The sequence below is a fragment of the Pinus tabuliformis genome, chromosome J (genome assembly GCF_031772625.1).
Source record: "Pinus tabuliformis cultivar Carrire ecotype Pingquan chromosome J, CPIR1, whole genome shotgun sequence".
NCBI classification, from domain to species: Eukaryota; Viridiplantae; Streptophyta; class Pinopsida; order Pinales; family Pinaceae; genus Pinus; species Pinus tabuliformis.
The window spans coordinates 303,793,285-303,809,343 of record NC_142295.1 but is presented as its reverse complement, the minus strand read 5'-3'; the positions used below and the strand labels follow the sequence as shown (position 1 = coordinate 303,809,343).

The window sequence follows — 16,059 nt, the reverse complement described above, 5'->3', positions numbered from 1 at the left end:
ACTGCTCATTGCAAAGAAAAACACTGAAACATTTAGTGAACATTAAATTAGAAATTACTGACCAAATAGTTAACTATCTATTAAATAATTACTCAAATAGTTCCCGCATAGTAAGAAAAATACATTACTTACAACGAGTGTGCATTCTAATCCAGTAATTGATCAAAGGGAACTGCAAATGGGAGTGGAGACCTCAAACTAGATTACAAGAGTGTTTACTCTAATAATTGAATGATAAGAAAAATACATTTATGTTATTAACTGAAACATGAATGTGATTCAAAAGTACTCAACAATTGATACAAACAGAATAGAGGTAAACTTTGATTTGAGTCATTTAAATATAACCCTATCGTAATATTACTGTCAGTTTTTCTCATATAGAAATTCAGAAAATAGCAACTCCATACGTGAGGGTTTTATAAGTGTGTCGAGAAAAAAACAAAAAAAAATAATGTTTATTAACAAGTCCTTACAACTCTAGCCTTATTATAGGAGGCCTGCTTAAACGTAAAACACAATGGAGAACAAAGAGAACTCTAAAACCCTCAAAATGGGGTATAATGTGGACATTGTCTAAACAGTAGACTAACTCAAGATCTAGGAGCTCTCCTGGCATTGAAATTTTTAAACCCATAAGGAAACTAGTAGCATTAATAAAAACATGAATTGCAATTTCCAATTTCCATTAGGGCGTCCTCATGAGGAGGCAGTTTGTACAAACGAACTAACCTGGAAGGAGCCGAATTCCATATCATTATGCATGTAAATATGGTAGACTTTACATTGATTTGGGGAAAGGATGGTGGAATACCTGCACCAATCCAAACACCAGGATAGGGGAGTTAGTAAGTAATAAGCATGACCAGATATATTTAATAAGCATTAAACCCTTACTCACAGGAACAAAAATTTAGGAAGCATATCAACACCTGTATAATAGGCATGGGATAGAAATATCCTAGATATAGTTGGACCTGTTCAGTAGAGGGAACAAGGAAACCTCCAATGTGAACATCAGACTTGTGATTATGTGTAAGAATTAATTACCAAGAAAGCCGTTGATGGTGAGGCAATACCTTACTGATATTTCTGGGTAACAAGAGTGATTATGAGTGGGAGCCCTGAATCCCCACGTCATCCTTTAAGCGAATCATACCCAAAACCTTTTCACATATAAAGAATGATTAGGAATTGTATAGAGAATAACACCCAAATGCAGAACCAAATATTTAAGGGTTTACCTCGTTGAGAGAGGAGGACCAATATATTCTCATTGCTTTCTCTGTTGAACTCGCTCTGGTAAGGAAGAAAAGGCATAGAAGATAGGCTTTAGGGTTGCTAAATTTCCATACCAAAAACCCCACCGTGGTAGGGAAGGGCGAAATTAAGGAGTTTTAAATTTTTAGTGGGAGAATATTTTGTATCATAGTACATTTTTACAAATCACCTCAAATAGCCCACCTTATTTTAAGGGAAAGGGAGAGGATAAAAAAGGTAAATTTAGCCCTTGAAATTAGGACTTACAACCTTCCATTCACCCATTTTCAAGAATAGGTTTTATTTAAGTGAATCCATTCGCCCATTTTCAAGAATAGGTTTTATTTAAGTGAATCCTATGGGCCAAATACCATATTTATAAAAGAGGTATGGTAAATTAATAAAAATATAAATAAATGAGAGGTATGGTAAATAAATAAAACATTTTTTATATTTACTCCATAAGTCACCTTATATACATGTAACGGTGTAAACAAATAAAAATATAAGTAAAGTGGAGGTATGGTAAATAAATAAAACGTCTTTTTATACTTACTCAAAAGGTATGGTAAATAAATAAAAATATAAATAAACTAGACGTATTGTAAATAAATAAAACCTCTTTTTATATTTAGTCCATAACCCTCGTTCTATTTATGAAGGCTCAAGAAAGAGGTTTTATTTAATTGAATCCTATGGGCCAAATACCATATTTCTAAAAGAGGTATGGTAAATTAATAAAAATATAAATAAACGAGAGGTATGGTAAACAAATAAAACATTTTTTTATATTTACTCTATAAGTCAACTTATATTTACGAACACTCAAAAAATGGGTTATATTTAGGTGAAACCTATGGCCAAAATACTATGGGACAAATACCATGGACTAGATTGTTATTAATACCATGCAAAAAACCATTATTAACGCTAATATTAGAATTAATAAAAATAAAAATGGCACATGGTATTGACCCATGGTATTCACCAAAAGGGCACATGGTATTGACCCATGGTATTCACGTCGAATGTAGCCTATTTAAATGGGGGAATTAAACCAACATGTAGCCGATGCTAAGATTCACTAGGACTTTACAAAGTTTTATTATTTAGTGAAAGACTCGCCAAGATCTTGCAAGATTTTATAATTGAGTAAAATATTCGCCATGCCTGGTGAGAGATTCGCTAAACAATTATATATACATATTATATTATCGATAAAATCGCCTTCCATTTTTCCTATATACCATGGAGATTCGCTCATTTATTATATTTATAAATTTAGGGGGGGTTCTTAAAATTTTCCCTGGTGTGGCTTAAGCTATGATACTCGGTTGAAGGTGGTAATTGATAGAGAACAAGATTGTTGACACAGAACAGGGTAGTAGAGCTCTCGGCTCTTGTGGCAGAGAAAAAAGTCAAATGAGGGCATAGAATATGGTGTGAAATGATATGTTTTAGACCATACAATGTACACCATAGATGTGAGACCATAAATCTAGGCCGTTAAAGTCCCATCGCCTCGACAGGGGTGGAATCCATGTACGTTGGTACTGGTTCACGTGGGCTAAGGCACGTGGAACAAACTGGTAGGAGGAAGGGTGTAATGGAGGCCAACTATAACAAGGAGTGAGGACTAAGTAAGGAATGGGGGGGGTAATAGTGAAACAAGCATCATTGCCTCCAAGCCATGTGATAGGCATGTCAATAACCAATATAACCTTGTGTATTAATGCAAACACCTATGTGTACATAAAACAATAACGGAGTGAGAAGGGCTAAATGACCGATGTAACCAAGGGGGAAATCAAGAGAGGAGGTGTAGGGTTATATTCCAATAAATAAGTGATATCTTTCTACCTTGGATATAGACAAGCGCAAAGTAAATAGTGTATAGGTTGTGATTTTATTTCAACAAGATGTGATAGACAGCAAGAAAATCACTAAGTACAAGGCTAGACTTTAAATAGTTTACCACCAATTATAATCCTCAGGAGAATGTGAAATATAAATACTTAATGTTATGATCAATGACATGATAAAATGTATAAGGCAAATATCAAAGTAATATAATGTGTAATGATCTCCAACAGTGTTGCAGTTAAGAAGTACCATACATTTATTAACAATTTTTTTTTTCTTTGAGGTGTAGGTTGGTATCTAAAAAATGGTATCAAAGCCTAGTTACTGCATTCGGCTTGAGAAAAGGCACCACCACTGGTTACTGAATGCACAGGGCTAGTAATTAATTGCAAATTATTGATATTAGTTGGTATGTTTCATAGGAAGCGGAGCTGAAGCATAGTATTGTGCAATAATGGAGAACTCTCCTCCAGCTACTACTGGCAAAGAAGATTTGTATGTGGAGCCGGGGGAAGGTATCTCTTCATTACCTTCCTAGTTTATGGATATGGTAAGGAATATGCAACAGGAATTAGTGCAGCTTTGGAATAGAAATGAACGACTACTGAAAGTAACTGAGGAGTAAGAAAAGCTGATTAGAGATTGGACTGAGAAATCCAGCCACAAAATTGTAGAGCTGGAAGGATTAAAAAGAAATAAGAGAGGGACATAATCTGAAAAATCTGAAAGTGGAGAAGATTTAGGTTGTAGCTCCCCAAAAGCACGTAGGGGAAGGAAGACAATGGAGTTACATGGGGAGTTTAGGAAGATCAAACCCCCTACCTATGATGGGGAAAGAGAGGAGGATGCGGAGGCATGGTCGTTGAACATGATTAAGTATTTCTAGGTGTACGAGTACGAGAGTAATTTAAAGGCACGCTTGGCTATTTATCAGTTGCAGGGTAAAGCTACTCTATGGTGGGAGGAGGTGAAAAGTGTGCACCTGTTAGAATAGAAGACATTTTCTTGGGAAGAGCTCTAGAAATAGTTCAAGTCGCGGTATCTTAGTAAGCACTACTATGACAACCAGGCCAAAAAAGTCCATGAATTAAGGGTGGGACAAATATCTATGGATGAATTTGTGGCTAAGTTTATGAACATATTGCGGTATGTTCCATACCTTTGAGGAGGAGAAGGCCAAAATACAACGGTTCTTAAACTATTTACCAACTTCATACAAGGAGATAATTGATTTTGATAATCTGAAGACTATGGATGAAGTGGTGAGGAAGGCTAGATTATGTTATCAACAATTTAGGATTAAAAGTGAAAGTGGTAAATCATGGAAAAGTAAAGAAAGCACCAAGGTGGGAGGGGGCATGAAAAGACAAAAACCTTACTACCTCAATAATTTTGGTAAGGATCATCAAAGGAAGAAATTTACCAAAGGAAATGCACCCCCACCTGCAAAGTCATATATGAGTTTGAAAACCATAGAACTAAATAGCAAGATAAATAGCAGCGTAAAATAAAGGGAAGCATTGAAATGTTGGGGTTGTGGAGAGCCACATTTACTGAGGGAATTCCCACATAATCTCAGGTTTGTCTATAGCATTTAGGGTGTTAATGAGGCAACTACCATGAATTATATTGCTTCAAATATTCCTAGAATCAACAGAGCCTTAGAGGACAGACAAGTTAAGCACTAGCCTACAGTGTTTGAAATTGAAGGTACTATACTAAACCAACTTATGTCTATTTTAATTGATTTAGGGGCTAGTTTAAGTTACATCAACCCCCAAATTATGGAAAAGTGTAAATTGAAAATAGAAAAATTTAGAAATACATGGTTGGTCCAATTAGAAACCAGGACCAAAAGGAAGGTAACCAGTCAAGTAAAACAATGTCTGTTGAATTTAAATGGGTATCCTATAGTAGCAAATTTAAATATCCTTCCTTTAGGATCTTATGATCTGTTAATAGGCATGGATTGGCTAGAAAAGAAAGAAGTTGTTATAAACTATCTAGAAAAAATGGTTACATGTGTTAATCAGAATGGACACACTAGGATAATTAAGGGAACTCCAAAACCAATGTTGATATGGAAAATTTCATTTTTGCAGTTGAAAAGAAGTGCCAGAAAGAGATGCCAACTATACCTGGTGCAAGTGGAAACCAATGAATAGCTAACAACAAAAGGAAGTTTAGACACCCTATTGGTCATTAAAGAATTTCCAGATGTGTTTTTGGAAGAAATTCCAAGATCACCCACACATCGGGACATAAATTTTACCATTAACCTAGTATCGGTGTTTATCCATGTGTCTAGAGCTTTGTATCAAATGAGTACTCTGGAACTACTAGAATTGAATATGCATTTATAGGAATTGTTGCATAAGGGATATATCAGGCCCAATGTTTCACCATGGGGGCACCTGTACTATTTGTTAAAAACAAGAATGGCACATTCAGAATGTGCATTGATTATCGTTAACTAAATAAATTAAGCATTAAAAAGTATCCATTGCCTCAAATTGATGATTTATTTGATCAAGTAAGGGAGGCAACAATTTTCTCAAAGGTTGACTTAAGAACTGGTTACCATCAGCTACAAATCATAAGTGAGGATATCCAGAAAACAACTTTTAGAACTAGATACGATCATTATGAGTTTTTGGTGTTTCCTTTTAGACTCACAAATGCACCAACAACTTTCATGTGCTTATTGAATAACAGACTTCATCCTTACCTTGACAAATTTGTACTAGTATTCATTGATGACATTTTAGTGTATTCAAGGAATGAGGAGGAGCACAAAGAGCATTTAAAGATGGCATTACAAACACTATGATAGCATAAACTATATGCAAAACTCAACAAATATGAGTTTTTTAAAGATAGAATCTAGTACCCGAGGCATGTTATTTCCAAGGAAGGATTATCAGTGGACCCAGAAAAAATCGAGGCTATCATGAAGTGGCCTATACCAAAGTATGTATCCATAGTTCACTCCTTTATGGGAATTTTCAGATACTATCGGAGATTCATAGAAGCCTTCTTGAGATTAGCTCATCTTGTCACCTCTTTGTAGAAAAAGGGGGTGAAGTTTCAATGGATGGTTAAATTCCAGGAAGGTTTTGATAAGCTGAAACAATTGTAACCACTGCTCCTATACTAAAAATCTCATATCTGAATAAAGAGTTCATTGTTTGTACTGATGCCTATCTAAAAGACGTTGGAGGATTATTAATGCAAGATAATTCTATAATATCTTATTAGTCTAGGAAACTGAAGGTGCATGAGAAATATTATGCAATATATGACTTGGAATCAGCAACATTGATACAAGCACTTAAAATGTGGAGACATTATCTTCCGGGGAAGAAGTTTATACTAGTAACTAATCAAATCAATGTAAATTATTTTGTTAGGTCCCTATAATACTAGCATTTCCCCCGTTAATATTTTCATTGTAGCCTTTATTGTTATTGTTGTTCCCCTATTATCCCCATATTGTTATTATTGTGCCCCATAGGAGCCCACTATTGTTATTATTGTGCCCTTACATTATTATTATTATGTCATCTTTGATTATATTGTGACCCCTTAGACTCCTATATACAGAAAGGAGGTTTTGTCATTTGTATCATCGAAGAATTTTTCATTTGTGTAATGTAAAGGAGGTTTCCCCCTCGACGAGGCTCATTTTTATGTCATTGATCTATCTTTTCTTCTACTTTGCGAGCTCGTTTCATAACAATTGGTATCAGACCTTTGGATTCTAGGGTTTTGCTGCTTCCAATACGTCATTGTGGAATTTTCACTATAATTTTTTTGCTACGACGTTCCAGAAGATAAAATTAAAACCCATTTGATCTAAAATCTTGATGAACCTTGGGTATGAATTTCAGATCTTTTCCCACTATAGTTTCGAAGAAATGATCCAAGGAAGTTAGGGTTTTTGCAAGCTCCTGAATTATATCTCAAAAAGATGAACTGGGGAAATCATCATAACTTTCTCTGTGAGGATCATATTGAAATTTCTTAAAACGTTTCAGAAATAGGATGGACTATGTTTTTTTGTATCGGTTTTATGGCCCGGAAGTCAAAACAACGACACATGGCACTTCAAAACAGTTCACTCTACTAAACTAGTCTTTAATCATCTCATCGTGGGAGATTTGGCATAACTCTTCCTTGGAGATTCCAATATTGATTAGACTTTTGGGGTTGGAAATAGAACTCAGCGGGCTACCATTAGAAAAATTTTCAGATCTTGGAGATCCAAAATTATAGAGGTAAAACAAATTTCATGTCGAGCTCCTACAAAGTGAAAAAAGGTGTGTAGTTTTTTTCTTCATAAGTTTGGTTTAAAAAATTAGTGTAAAGGAATTCAAAGAGAATAGTGAAGCATAATTATCGTTAATTGATGCCCCGAAGAAATAAAATGGAAACACCTAGTAAGCAACCTAAAAGCTCTAACATGACTCATGAAGAAGAGGAAGAAATTCAACATGATATATCAAAACTACGAGACCAAGTGCAACAAAATTCACTCTCACGAAAAGTAACAGAAGCTAAGATAGATGGTTTAAAGAAAGGTGTGGAAGCTAAGATGGATAGCATGGAAGCTAATATGGATGATGTGGAAGCTAAGATGGATGGTTTAAAGAAAGGCGTGGAAGATACGATGGATGGCATGGAAGCTAAGATGGATTGCATGGAATCTAAGATAAATGGCATGGAAGCTAAGATGGATGGTATAGAAGAAAAACTTAAATGAAACATGGAATATTTGAAGATAGATTTGACGAAGTTGCTACAAGAAATTCTTACTAATGATGAAAGGGTAGTAAAGGAAACTCATGAGGAGAACAAAAGAAATGTTAATAATTATTTCATAGACTCTAACATTATATTGAAGACCTGACATGTTTCAAAGATCGATATAAGGAAGTTTGATGCAAAGGATCTCATAACATGGTTATTATAGATGGAGCAATATTTCAATCTCCATAATGTGTAAAACACACAAAAGGTACGCATTGCAACTTTATATTTGGAACCAAATCAGTTTGTATGGTACCAATGGCTTAGCTCTCATAAACAAATTGTCACTTGGGAAATTTTTATGGAAGAAATGATAGCACATTATGAAGATACCAAGAGCAACACCTTTTTTAGCCAATTGATAAATCTCAAACAAAAGGGTTCAATGATGGAGCACATTGAGGACTTCCAAAAATTGAATATAAGGGTAAAATATATTCCAGAGGAGCATATGATTGATGTTTTCATAGGGACTTTAAAGGATAAAATACAACATGAGGTTGGCCTTTGGGAACCTGATTCATTGGAAAAGGCATTCAGGTAGGCAATAAAAATGGAAAGAAAAATTATGGAAACAAGGAAGCCTACCACTCACAACTATAAATATGGAAGTGTTGTTTCCCCTAGCCTTCCACAACCTACAAGGTTGACACCACAACAATTGGAAGAAAAAGGAGAAAAAGGGCTTTGTTATAGTTGTGATGGAAAATACAGTAAAGGTCATAAGTGTGTTGAGAAGAAATTTTTTTACACAAATTGTGAAGAGGAGGAAGAAAAGGAACAATAAACATCAAAAGAAGGGGATATACACTAGGAACAAACCCTAGAGAAAGAAGAAATGAATACGACCATATCTTGTAATGCATTTTCCATAATTACCACTCCTCAAACTATCAAGATAGAAGGACATATCAAGATGAAAAAGGTAATACTGTTGATTGATTCGTGCAGTACCCATAATTTTATTCATCGTAAGATAGCCAAGGAACTGAATCGCTTCCTATATCTAGCACCAGAGTGTCAAGTGTTGGTTGCAAGTGGAGGAATCATAAATTGCTATGGAAAGTTTCATAATATCAACTTATCCATGGGAGAATATGTATTGAATAGCCCAATGCTTTCCATTCCAATGGGTGGTGATGATGTTGTACTAGGAGTCCAATGGCTACAATCTTTAGGTACGATAACTTTTAATTTTCAAGAACTTTTCATGAATTTTTTTCAGAAGGAAAGTAAGATGAATTAAGGGGTTTCACAGGGAAATCAAGAAATATAATCAGCTCTAACATAATGAAAAATCTTCTAAAGAAAGAACAATGGGGTGTAATTGCACAATTATGTTCACTAGATGTTCCCACATCGAAATCATCTATTTCTTCATATTTCTAAAAATTATTGGATAATCATTCCAAGGTATTTGAGACTCCCCCTCCAACCTATTTGTGATCATGATCATGCTATTAATTTGATTCCAGGAAGTGTTCCTCCAAACATCAGGCCTTACAAATATTTATTTAGTGTAATCTCTAATGATTCATTTCAATATATTTTATTTTATTTTGAATTTCGTGTATTTATGTGTGGTTCAGTATCCTTCTTTTCTTCCTTTTGATTATGTTCTTAGACCTTATCATATACTAGCATAGTATCTTAGTTTATCAGTCTTGAAATCCCTTCCTGTAAGAATTATCCTATTCGATAATCTACAAAAATTCTTATATTTATACTAAGCTTTTCCTCGATAGTAAAATATGAGAATTGCCTCCCTTTTACTAGAAATAAATAAACATATATTTTTTGTTTAGTTAGATTTAAAAATGAACTTCAATATTAGTAAAAATAATTCATTGTTCCCTACAAACAAAAGGGAAACTAGCTTTTGTACAACAACATTTAGATTTATACTTATCATATCCAGATCACATCCGTAAACTAGACCTATTGTGCCTAAGTATTCACATACTTTTTCATATATATTTTTTTAAATTTCTGATGTATACCTATACAACAACACTTCATCATTAATATAAATACAAGCTCTTGTAGAGAGAGAATTCAATTTCCTTTTCTAAATTATTTATCCATCTTATCACCAATAACATACGCATAGTTAGCCCAACCTCTCTTGATCAATCATGATTCAGTATAACACCTGATATTTAAAATTTCATGTAAGGCTAAAGATAAAAATACCAAATTCCTAACAAAAAATAATGCGTAGAAAATTACTCATGATCTGGCACGTTCCTCCCGACCTCAAACTGTGTCCTCCAGTTCTCCCCCGAGCTAAGATGTTCTTTCCACCAAAATCAACAACCTCATTGAGAATTGAATGATATATTTTATAATTTTCCTTCCTAACAGATTTTTTCTAGATTCGTTCCCAAAGTTATTGAATCCTCTAATGACATAGTTAATAAGAATATCAAGGAGGCAATTTTTTTCATGGATGGGATGTTTGGGAAGTCTATTAGGATACATATGGCCAAGAGAGAGGACACATGTAGTTAGCATTATTTCTTGTAGTGGTTATGGGTCTACATCCATGTCTAGATATTCTTGATTGTAGCTTTCCTTTATGATGATAACATCCATCCATGGTACATTTCCATTGTAAGAGTCATTGTTGTAGTGTATTTGACATGAAGGATTTACAAAAGGGTTTAAATCATTATGAAAGGAATGTTTGGAGACCAATACAATTGTTGCTTTCTCATATAAAAAATGTTTTTTTTAAGAAGGAAACAAAAAACTAGAAAGGGAGAAAAATAGGGTATAAGACTAGTGTGTGATTATTCTTAAAAATAAGTCAAATTATTATTCATTTTCAGGAATTGGATGTAGATACAAAAACATTCATGAATTATTTGTCAAGAGAAGTAGGTCAAAATGGCATATGTTATCCTAACTAAAATCTTTCATTAGAAGAATTTTGGAACATCTCCATCTCCCTTCAACAATTATTTTATTTCCCATGTCATTCTATGTTTCTTTTATCCTATCCACCTAGTGCATGCATTTACAGATTTATTTGAGAATTTTCTTGGATTTACCACCAACGAAAGGAAACATGACGAAGGAGAACATGAGTAGACCTAGCCTCGAGGTCACCTCTATTGGTGATTGCCTTGATATAAATTATTTGTGACATAAGATGTTTGAGATTCAAATTCCCTTGATTTACCATATAGAAAATAGGTAGATGAGCTTATAAATTCACCTACCCATTATCAAAAACATGAATGGAGTTATCAAAAACATAAATGGAATTAACATTGTTTCACACTTAATTTTTAATTGATATTACATTTGACAAATATTCAAACAACTTTTTCCCAAAATTTCAAACATTTAAGTTGATTTCACTTGATATAAACAAAAAGATTCAATCATTACTCTTTCCTTTCGTGGCCATCCCTACGTACCGCTTTCGTGGCCTAGATACTTATCATGGTGTCAAAAATCAGTGAAATGATGATGTAGAGTGGATGCTAAATATTTTTCCCCCACATGATATGATTGATCAAACCTCACTCATGACCAAATATTGATAGCAGACCATGCTCGTGCCTTCTCATTTTTATTCACAAAGAAGAATCACTAGGAAAAAGGGTGAACTTTCTCAACATATGTAGTGAGAAACACGTGGTTTTGTTTTCATTGATTGGAATGCTTACTAATACCTCGTACATCTCTTTGATTTTATAACAACCAAAGAAAATCGAATCCAGTTTCTTATTGAGAAAATTGTCCCTGGCCCAGTAGAGTCAGTTGCTTAAGATGATTTTTAGGAAAATGGATTGGTCAATTGCTACCAATTCTGCTAAGCAAACTAAACATGGTCTTGGTGTTCCATTTTTTCAATTTAATCACATTTATTATTATACCTGCTACATGCAAGGTATAATTCAAATTTTCCTTTGACTATGTATTAGTTTGTCTTTGACCAAAAATTTATAGCACTTACCCATAGTTTAACATTAGGAATTCATTTTTTTTATTTATTTAAATTTATTTATTCTTAATGTAATTGGTTGAGGTCTTATTATGGGTTGTTAGTAACTTCCATTTCTAATAGTTATTAATTTTTTTAAAGTTTTATTTCCATTTTATTTAACTTTTTGATTTTTTGGTTTTCTTTTTTATATTAATTCTACTGTCATGAATTATAATTGTTTTCACAATATTTTCAATTTAAAATGACTTAAAATGATTTTTTTTCCCCATATTTTATCACAAATTTTAATGAGGAAAAAATATTTTAAAATTTTTTTTCAATATTTTGTTTTTCGTCTTGTTCTTTGGCCTTTTATTTTTTCTCTATTTTAAATATCAATTCCTTTATTCATATTTTTTTTGTTAATTTTTAATTTAAATTTATATTTTTCCCTTCACCTTTCTATAATTTTGAAAGCAACAACTATACAAGAAATCTTCCATTTCAATGAATATAATTAAATTAGTAAAGAAACAATTAAAAAAACAAGAAATTATTAAAATTTAAGCAAAATTTGAGTGTAATTTTCTCCATTGTCTTATATATACACATCTCATTCTTCATTCTACTTCAAATCTTAAAGACCTATTGCCATTATTGCGGGCATTCAAATATTATAGATTTGGAAAATGACAACTTGTGAAGCTGAAGTTGGCAATCTTTGTAATTTTTATTTATTTATTTCGATTATTGTTAAATTGCAGATTTCAATTAATCATTATTTTATTATCATTTGTAGGAAGGTATTTATTTATTTTGATTATTGTTAAACTGCATATTTCAATTAATCATTATTTTCTTATTATTTGCAGGTCCCTCCCTGAACTCTAACAATTGCTAAAGATTTTCACACAGATGAAAAAGGCAATTGTGCCCAACCACAATTGTATTGCCCAAATCCCATTAATAGGTGGAATTTTTGTAAACGTATTGTAGAAATTTAGTCATTGGTACTCATCAAAATTGTCATTTAAGTAATGTATGGGGAGTAACCTTCTTTGAAAAATAGTTTTGGATGGAGTAAATGAAGTATCTAAGTGGAGATGATTTTAATGAGAATGTCTCTTCTTGCATGCATTGCTTTTAGTCAATAGTAATTATTCATTTTATATGGTGATGAGTTGTATTTTCAATTTCGCAATAAGCGTATTATGTATTTGGAAAAATATTTGATTGATGTTACAGTTTTTATCTAAGAGAAACAAAGTTGTTTTTAGCTAACTATATTTTTTTAACTTTTGTTTGAGGTAGCTAATAAGTTTTTATGTATATTATAGTTTCCAATACATTTTTATAAAAGAGTAGCTACAATGTGATGGGATTTTAGTTGGATTTTTCAACTAGATTTCAACAAATTGACAGATTATCGGTTTGCTACATTTTCTCAAACTAGTGAAATTTATGATTTCCTAGAAAGTGTTTTTTTTTTTTAATTTATTTATTAAAGTGTTCAGTTTTCTCTTGTAAATTTTAAAATTTATAGTTATTTTAAAATATTTTTTTACAAAATGCGAAAGAGCTACGAGGAGAATTTTGTATTTAAGTTTAACGATACAGAAGTTTTAAACATGTTGGTTTTTGTTCATGAACATTGATTAGATTTTTACAATAATAATATTGAAAGAGATACAAATTGCAATATTAGTGTTACCTTCATTTTTAATTCTATAGTGTGTGATCTCCCCACTAATTGTAAATATTTAATTACTGTTGTTAAAACAAACTGGATATTACTATTTAAATTTATACATTTAGGAATTTGATTAAGTTATGCATAAAGAAAATGTTTGGGTGATAACAAATCTTGTAATTCTCACATATCAAGTAGTTAGGAAAGGCAGTTACCTATCCCTAGCTACTTCCTTGAAGATTTATTCTCTAGAAAGAAATCACGAAGGTATTGGTACCTGAGATGAAGAAAGGAGAAGTAAAGGGATGTTTTCGTGTTGATATGTCAGACAGGTCCAGGAGCTAAGCTGGTTAAGACCAGATAGCTGTGAAAGATAAGACTGTTAGTCTTACATGAAAGCATCTGTCATGTGAGCAACATCTCGGGGGGATACTTTAGCCTGAAAGCGAGTCTCATGATTGGGTAGAAACTTGTCAACTTATAGCTGAAACTTGGTCCAAGAGGACAACATTTTATACTACATAAACTAGATAAGTATCTATATCTTGGAACATGAAACATACTGGTTAAAAAAAACTCTGAATTTTGTTTGAAAGAAATAGATGAGTTATTTCAGTAAAAGTTCATAATTGTCTGTAGAAGTATTTTGCATATTAGTTATCTAGTAGGAATGTGAAAAACTTTAAAGAAAATCAATAGTGGGAAAACTGTAAAAGAGATTAGGATTATTATATACAAATATTTATGAAAGGAGGTTATAAAAGAAAGAAAGACTCTCAATAAATAATGATTTTGTTTGAAAACTCTCATAGAAAAAGTAATCTCAATTCTAACAAGAATACAGTATTATTTGTATACATTCTGGATAGGAAATTACTGTCATAGGGTTTCCACACTCTCAAACTATTTAGCTATAAAAGAAAAAAGTTCAAACATTAGAATAAATTATACGTCCAATTAAGTTTAATAAGTTCATACTAAAAAGAAAACCCGAAATAAATTCACTCTAAGAAGATTGGGTAGAACAGGAACTAATTACATATACCAAGTAGTCTTGCCATGTGGAAATTAATGCAGAGCAATAGAAATGTTAACCAGGTATGTATGAAACTGCTGGGAAGGAGAACTAATACGTTTATGACATAGAAAATGTAGAGGAAATGCATAAACAAATTCTTGTTGAGGCATGGATAAAAACCCCAACTGTGTAACAGTATGAATGTGGATTTGGCAGCTAAACATACAATAAAGTTGAGTGAAATTCCAAATCTTGAAATTGGTTAAAATCTTAATGCCCTCATAGTACCAGAGAAGGACAAGTCAATCCAAAATGTAAACCCTATAAAAAACTTGGTAAACTATAGACATGTGCGGGGTAAGAATTTCGATATGTTTCCAAATACGTATAAATATATAATAAACAAGCATGAAAGGCACAGAGATTTGGCACAATAAAGTTCTATCCAATCAAGAACGTCAGATTACAAAATATCACCCTTCCTTAACTTTCAAAGTTAAATCACAACATAATTTCAAGTGAAAACTAGCAACCCATCTTGGGATGCTTACCCAGAACTTAGATTTAAACAAAAATGACAACTTTATGAGCAAAGCTAAGAAATACAGTGTTTTGGAAATTTTACACCAGATTTAGGAAATGAATACGTAATAACTGACAAATTCCATGAATAGTTCAAGGAATTAAACAACAAGCCAACAACATTAAGCCAATGAAACCCTTAAGGCTCTTAATCCTTCATTCCAAGAAATTTACAGAAAAATCTTTCACTCTACCCGGAGTTTGTATAGAGCATTGAGATTGCAGACCCGCGAACTAGCATATGGAGGTAGGGTCTCAACCTAGAATGACCATTCTCCTCCTCTTGGAAGCCCTCAATGAATCCTAGCCAAAACAGTACGAGTTGTCAGCTAAAAGGAAGAGTGAACCTAGGTTAGTAGCAAAATGAAAGAAAACATATAAAAAATGTGACATACATCCCATTACCTGGAATGATATGCTTTGGATGAAGCATCGGGGCCGTCTTAGTAAACTAGCCACCCAATAAGTAGCCACGGTGAAACTACAATAGAGCAAGAAATGTGACATCAATAGTGCGAAGAAGCACAGGTGAACCAGAAAGAAACCTTGAAGCCATGACCCGAAACCAGGCAGCTCTGCCAGACGAAGAGAGAAATGCCAAAATTGCCCAAGAACGCATCAAACAAAGGAATTAAGGCAAATCCCCTTAGCCTTTCGATGGAGTTGAGACCCAAAGTACTGTCGATGGGGTGACCATACCAAGAAGGTGATGGACAACTATAAAGCAACTGAAAGAGTCTAGAAGTCCACTCCCACCAACTCTTGGGGTGGGAATCCAAGGTTTATATGTTAGGTTATAGAATCATTAAACTCAAAATCATATGCAATATGTAAACCAGTATGGCAGTAAATCAATATATATATTATTACGAGTAATATGCATAGATTATATATTAAGCA

At 33.0% G+C, this 16,059-nt stretch overlaps 1 long non-coding RNA gene across 1 annotated transcript; it reads right to left on the bottom strand.

Moving 5' to 3' along the window:
* Positions 1-618: 618 nt before the first annotated feature.
* LOC149226958 (uncharacterized) lies at positions 619-976 on the bottom strand. Its single transcript, XR_016247077.1, has 2 exons — positions 933-976; positions 619-814 (listed from the first exon to the last, which is right to left on the bottom strand). It is a non-coding gene; the product is annotated as an uncharacterized LOC149226958 (long non-coding RNA).
* Positions 977-16,059: the final 15,083 nt, after the last annotated feature.